Genomic DNA, 7,500 nt, shown 5'->3' on the forward strand with positions numbered 1-7,500 from the left:
TCTCGAATGTCGCGGCTGACTTGGCGGTACGAGCGTTCGGAAGTCCCGCCGGAATTGCGACGCTTCGAACGGTCGAGGCGGCCAATCTCGACCTCAGCGGCGGCACTGGCGCGATACACGTTTCTGCCGCCAGGGGGGGGGGGGGTGGGGGGGGGGGGGGGCAAGCCAGCCGGCCGGGGGCGCCCGGCGCCGATCCGGCGCTTACTCGACACGCTCGAGCATCCGAACCCGTCTTATCTACGGGACCGCCGTTGCCACTTGAACACCTTTCGCCGAGAGTATCCGGGCACCCCACCTACCCGCCGGAATCACGAACCACGAGGTAGAAGTCAGGAACCAACAGGAGAAGTCGTGAACTAAATGGCGAATTCATGAACCAAACGGAGAGAAGTCATGAACCGAGCGGTTTAGGGTCAGGGTGAGGGTTGTTAGGGTGAGGCCGTTAGGGTGAGGCCGTTGCTTCGAGCGGGAAGATGGGCAGCCCCGCCCCCCCCCCCCCCCCCCCGTTGGGTGGAAGGAAACCTCTGCTGCGGGCCCGGCAACCATCCCGAACGGACCCGCTGGGTCCAAATGTCTGCCGCGGGCGGTCCTGCTGCGGTCGCGGGTTCGTTGGAAACCTCTCCTGCTGCTGGCATGGCCACCCTCCCCCCCCCCGCCCGACTGACGACCCTGCGGGCCCGGCGACCCGGTGTCCCGTTGCCGCGCGGGGAGTGATCCTCGGGGCCGTGCCGGGCGGGCCCAGCGACACGAAGAGAGTGGGGGGGGGGTCGGAGGGAGTGGCACTGGGGAGAGAGGGGTGGGGGAGAGAGTGCCCCCCCCCCATTAGGGGCGAGTTTATGCAGTCATCAGAGTTTATACCTAACCTCATGATGCTTTATTAGCCGGATAGGCTGTCTGACCTCGCCCCCAGTCCCTACTCCTTCCACTGGATTCTTCTTATACCCTCTTTTTCTTCGTGCCCCCCCCCCCCCCCCCCCCCCCACGCAGGGAGGGTTCCAAGAGGGAGGAGGGAGGGAGGGAGTCCCGGGGCCGTGAGAGAGAGAGAGCCTCATTAGCTGCTAGGTTCACCTCATTAGCTGCTAGCTAACGCGTCAGACCTTTTACATTCTTTAGAGGATTGAAACCTCAGGGCCTTTAACCCCCGTTCACCGTTTACACTCAACGATCCTTCCGAACAAAACCCTTACACATCTGTCCGTCCAACTGACCCCCGAGATACCTAACACGCAGATTAACACGTCAGCGGTGATCGGCGTGTCATAGAGGAGTCACAAAGACGGGCAAAATAGAGTGGTTGAATAAAAAATACTCACTCAATTGGCCGTGATTTAACGTAGCACACAATGATGCCAAGCCCATGCAAAGTCCAGTGGCCCAAGCAAACAAATAAGATAGATCTGGCTCGGCGTTCCTCATCTCCACATCGTCACCCAGCACGCCGACGCCCAATAACAATTCCCCCGCAAATTGTGCACCTCGAGCGGCAGTACTTTAAACGGCGCCGTCTTCGGCGTGGACGGCATGAACCAAGTCGGCAAGCATCGTCACCCAGCACACAGACGTCCACTAACAATTCCTCCCCCCTGCAAATTGCGCGCCGCGAACGGCAGTACTTTCAAGTATGCCGCCTTCGGCGGGGACATCGTGAACCAAATCGGCAGGCAGGCGTCGTCAGCCGGTCGACCGACCCCCAGTTGCATTGCCCCAACGGCCATTGTGCACTTCGAACAGAACAGTGCTTTTAAAATATTCCGCCTGCCGCGTGTACATCATGAAACAAATGGAAAGGACGAACCGGGCGTGCAACCGATGCACGGAGAGTGACAGGTCGTCAAGCAAGTCCGTGGCAATCCGTCGGCCGACTCGGCCGCGGCCAGCAGAGGCGTTTTGGCCCGGGCGCGCCGAACTTTGCGCGCCCTCGGTATGCGTAACACTAGCACATGCCTTCAAAACTCACTACAAAATAACCCCAAAGTATGCCGCCTTCCCCGTGGGCCTTGTTACCAATATCTTGCCCTGCTTCCTGATGCCCTTATGGGGTCGGCTCTGTTCTTGCAGAACCCTCAGGTGGTGCAGAGTCTGGGCCATTTTATCAATATCTTGCCCTGATTCCTGATGCCCTTATGGGGTCGGCTCTGTTCTTGCAGAACCCTGAGGTGGTGCAGAGTCTGCGCCTTGTTATCAATATCTTGCCCTGCTTCCTGAAACCCTTATGGGGTTGGTTCTGTTACAAAACCCTCAGGTGGTGCAGAGTCTGGGCCACTTTATAAATAACTCTGCCTGCATTAGGGTCAGGGTCAGGGTTAGGGTTAGGGTTAGGGTTAGGGTTAGGGTTAGGGTTAGGGTTAGGGTTAGGGTTAGGGTTAGGGTTAGGGTTAGGGTTAGGGTTAGGGTTAGGGTTAGGGTTAGGGTTAGGGTTAGGGGTAGGGGTAGGGGTAGCGGTAGGGGTAGGGGTAGGGGTAGGGGTAGTTTGAACTACTGCCGCTCCAGGCGCGCACTGTGCGTGGGTAATTTTCAGTGGGCGTCGGTGTGCTGGGTGACGATGCCGCCCAGACTCTGCACCACCTGAGGGATCTGCAAGAACAGAGCCGAACCCGCAAGGGTATCGGGAAGCAGGGCAAGATATTGATAACAAGGCCCAGACTCTGCACCACCCGAGGGTTCTGCAAGAACAGAGCCGACCCCATAAGGGTATCAGGAAGCAGGGTGAGATAGTGACACCATTTGTAAAACCGGCAAATCCCACCCAGGAAACATTGCAAAAATTGGCCTCTAATGCTGGAACGTGGGTAAAGCCAAACAAACACGACACGTTTTAAAAGAACGTTACTAAAACAGCCTGGGATATGCCCATGACAAAGGATAGGCCGAACCTCACCAGAAAAAAAGAGAGGGAGACCACGGCAGAGCTGAGGGATAAACATGAGATGGTGATAAAACCAGCAGACGAGGGGAGCAGTAGGGTTACAAATTAATGTCAATATGGGGCCTGCTCCCACTGGGTAATAGACAAAAACATAGAACAGGGTGACAGGAGAGACTGGATAGCACAGAGGATAACCCGTGAGCGAAATAATGGGGTGTATGCAGTTCAATGTAAGGAGTGTACCTTACGGTACATAGGCGAAACAGGTAAAACAGCCTCAGCGGTGATCGACGTGTCAAAGAGGAGTCACAAAGACGGGCAAAATAAAGTGGTTGATTATAGACAATAGACAATAGACAATAGGTGCAGGAGTCGGCCATTCAGCCCTTCGAGCCAGCACCGCCATTCAATGCGATCATGGCTGATCACTCTCAATCAGTACCCCGTTCCTGCCTTCTCCCCATACCCCCTCACTCCGTTATCCTTAAGAGCTCTATCCAGCTCTCTCTTGAAAGCATCCAACGAACTGGCCTCCACTGCCTTCTGAGGCAGAGAATTCCACACCTTCACCACTCTCTGACTGAAAAGGTTCTTCCTCATCTCCGTTCTAAATGGCCTACCCCTTATTCTTAAACGGTGGCCCCTTGTTCTGGACTCCCCCAACATTGGGAACATGTTTCCTGCCTCTAATGTGTCCAATCCCCTAATTATCGTATATGTTTCAATAAGATCCCCCCTCATTCTTCTAAATACCAGTGTATACAAGCCCAATCGCTCCAGCCTTTCAACATACGACCGTCCCGCCATTCCGGGAATTAACCTAGTGAACCTACGCTGCACGCCCTCCATAGCAAGAATATCCTTCCTCAAATTTGGAGACCAAAACTGCACACAGTACTCCAGGTGCGGTCTCACCAGGGCCCGCTACAACTGTAGAAGGACCTCTTTGCTCCTATACTCAACTCCTCTGGTTACGAAGGCCAACATTCCATTGGCTTTCTTCACTGCCTGCTGTACCTGCATGCTTCCTTTCATTGACTGATGCACTAGGACATCCAGATCTCGTTGAACTCCCCCTCCTCCTAACTTGACACCATTCAGACAATAATCTGCCTTTCTACTCTTACTTCCAAAGTGAATAACCTCGCACTTATCTACATTAAACTGCATCTGCCATGTATCCGCCCACTCACACAACCTGTCCAAGTCATCCTGCAGCCTTATTGCATCTTCCTCACAATTCACACTACCCTCCAGCTTAGTATCATCTGCAAATTTGCTAATGGTACTTTTAATCCCTCCGTCTAAGTCATTAATGCATATCGTAAATAGCTGGGGTCCCAGCACCGAACCTTGCGGTACCCCACTGGTCACTGCCTGCCATTCCGAGAGGGACCCATTTATACCCACTCTTTGCTTTCCGTCTGTCAACCAATTTTCTATCCATGTCAGTACCCTACCCCCAATACCACGTGCCCTAATTTTGCCCACTAATCTCCTATGTGGGAGCTTGTCGAAGGCTTTCTGAAAGTCGAGGTACACCACGTCCACTGACTCTCCCCTGTCAATTTTCCTAGTTACATCCTCAAAACATTCCAGTAGATTTGTCAAGCATGATTTCCCCTTCGTAAATCCATGCTGACTCGCAATGATCCTGTTACTGCTATCCAAATGCTCAGCAATTTCGTCTTTTCTAATTGACTCCAGCATCTTCCCCACCACTGATGTCAGACTAACTGGTCTATAATTACCCGTTTTCTCTCTCCCTCCCTTCTTAAAAAGTGGGATAACATTTGCTATCCTCCAATCCACAGGAACTGATCCTGAATCTATATAGAACATTGAAAAATGATCTCCAATGCTTCCACTATTTCTAGAGCCACCTCCTTAGGTACCCTGGGATGCAGACCATCAGGCCCTGGGGATTTATCAGCCTTCAGTCCCATCAGTCTACCCAAAACCATTTCCTGCCTAATGTGGATTTCCTTCAGTTCCTCCATCACCCTAGGTTCTCCGGCCCCTAGAACATTTGGGAGATTGTGTGTATCTTCCTCAGTGAAGACAGACCCAAAGTAACGGTTTAACTCGTCTGCCATTTCTTTGTTCCCCATAATAAATTCCCCCGTTTCTGTCTTCAAGGGACCCACATTTGCCTTGACTATTTTTTCCCTCTTCACGTACCTAAAAAAACTTTTGCTATCCTCCTTTATATTATTGGCTAGTTTACCCTCGCACCTCATCTTTTCTCCCCGCATTGCCTCTTTAGTTAACTTTTGTTGCTCTTTAAAAGAGTCCCAATCCTCTGTCTTCCCACTCTTCTTTGCTATGTTATACCTCCTCTCCTTAATTTTTATGCTGTCCCTGACTTCCCTTGTCAGCCACAGGTGTCTCTTACTCCCCTTAGAGTCTTTCCACCTCTTTGGAATAAATTGATCCTGCAACCTCTGCATTATTCCCTGGAATACCTGCCATTGCTGTTCTACCGTCTTCCCTGCTAGGGCCTCCTTCCAGTCAATTTTGGCCAGCTCCCGCCTCATGCCTCTGTAATCCCCTTTGCTATACTGTAATACAGACACTTCCGATTTTCCCTTCTACCTTTCCATTTGCAGAGTAAAACTTATCGTGTTGTGATCACTGCCTCCTAACGGCTCTTTTACCTCTAGTCCCCTTATCAGATCAGGATCATTAAAAACACTCACTCTATTGGCCGTGATTTAACCTAGCACACAGTGTTGCAAAGCCCATGCAAAGTCCAGTGGGCCAAGCAAACAAATAAGATAGATCTGGCTCGGCGTTCCACATCTCCACATCGTCACCCAGCACGCCGACGCCCATTAACAATTCCCCCGCAAATTGTGCACCTCGAGCGGCAGTACTTTAAACGGCGCCGTCTTCGGCGTGGACGGCATGAACCAAGTCGGCAAGCATCGTCACCTAGCACACAGACGTGCACTAACAATTCCTCCCCCCGCAAATTGCGCGCCGCGAACGGCGGTACTTTCAAGTATGCCGCCTTCGGCGGGGACATCGTGAACCAAATCGGCAGGCAGGCGTCGTCAGCCGGTCGACCGACCCCCAGCTGCATTTCCCCAACGGACATTGTGCACTTCGTACAGAACAGTGCTTTTAAAATATTCCGCCTGCCGCGTGGACATCATGAACCAAATGAGCAGGCAGGCATCATATCATATCATATCATACACATACAGCCGGAAACAGGCCTTTTCGGCCCTCCAAGTCCGTGCCGCCCAGCGATCCCCGTACATTAACATTATCCTATACCCACTAGGGACAGTCAGCCCCCAGCACAACGACGCCCCCGCTAACAATTCCCCACGCACATGGTGCGCTCGAGCTGCAGCACTTTAAAGTACGCCGCCTTCGGCGGGGACATCGTGAACCAAAGGAGCAGGCAGCCATGGTCACCGCCAGCACAACGACGGCGCCGCTAACAATTCCCCGCGCACCTTGTGCGCTCGAGCTGCAGTACTTTAAAGTACGCCGCCTTCGGCGGGGACATCGTGAACCAAAGGAGCAGGCAGCCATGGTCACCGCCAGCACAACCACGGCGCCGCTAACAATTCCACGCGCACCTTGTGCGCTCGAGCTGCAGTACTTTAAAGTACGCCGCCTTCGGCGGGGACATCGTGAACCAAAGGAGCAGGCAGCCATGGTCACCGCCAGCACAAGCACGGCGCCGCTAACAATTCCCCGCGCACCTTGTGCGCTCGAGCTGCAGTACTTTAAAGTACGCCGCCTTCGGCGGGGACATCGTGAACCAAAGGAGCAGGCAGCCATGGTCACCGCCAGCACAACCACGGCGCCGCTAACAATTCCCCGCGCACCTTGTGCGCTCGAGCTGCAGTACTTTAAAGTACGCCGCCTTCGGCGGGGACATCGTGAACCAAAGGAGCAGGCAGCCATGGTCACCGCCAGCACAACCACGGCGCCGCTAACAATTCCCCGCGCACCTTGTGCGCTCGAGCTGCAGCACTTTAAAGTACGCCGCCTTCGGCGGGGACATCGTGAACCAAAGGAGCAGGCAGCCATGGTCACCGCCAGCACAACGACGGCGCCGCTAACAATTCCCCGCGCACCTTGTGCGCTCGAGCTGCAGTACTTTAAAGTACGCCGCCTTCGGCGGGGACATCGTGAACCAAAGGAGCAGGCAGCCATGGTCACCGCCAGCACAACCACGGCGCCGCTAACAATTCCACGCGCACCTTGTGCGCTCGAGCTGCAGTACTTTAAAGTACGCCGCCTTCGGCGGGGACATCGTGAACCAAAGGAGCAGGCAGCCATGGTCACCGCCAGCACAAGCACGGCGCCGCTAACAATTCCCCGCGCACCTTGTGCGCTCGAGCTGCAGTACTTTAAAGTACGCCGCCTTCGGCGGGGACATCGTGAACCAAAGGAGCAGGCAGCCATGGTCACCGCCAGCACAACCACGGCGCCGCTAACAATTCCCCGCGCACCTTGTGCGCTCGAGCTGCAGTACTTTAAAGTACGCCGCCTTCGGCGGGGACATCGTGAACCAAAGGAGCAGGCAGCCATGGTCACCGCCAGCACAAGCACGGCGCCGCTAACAATTCCCCGCGCACCTTGTGCGCTCGAGCTGCAGTACTTTAAAGTAC

The sequence above is a fragment of the Rhinoraja longicauda genome, unplaced genomic scaffold (genome assembly GCF_053455715.1).
Source record: "Rhinoraja longicauda isolate Sanriku21f unplaced genomic scaffold, sRhiLon1.1 Scf000221, whole genome shotgun sequence".
NCBI lineage: Eukaryota > Metazoa > Chordata > Chondrichthyes > Rajiformes > Arhynchobatidae > Rhinoraja > Rhinoraja longicauda.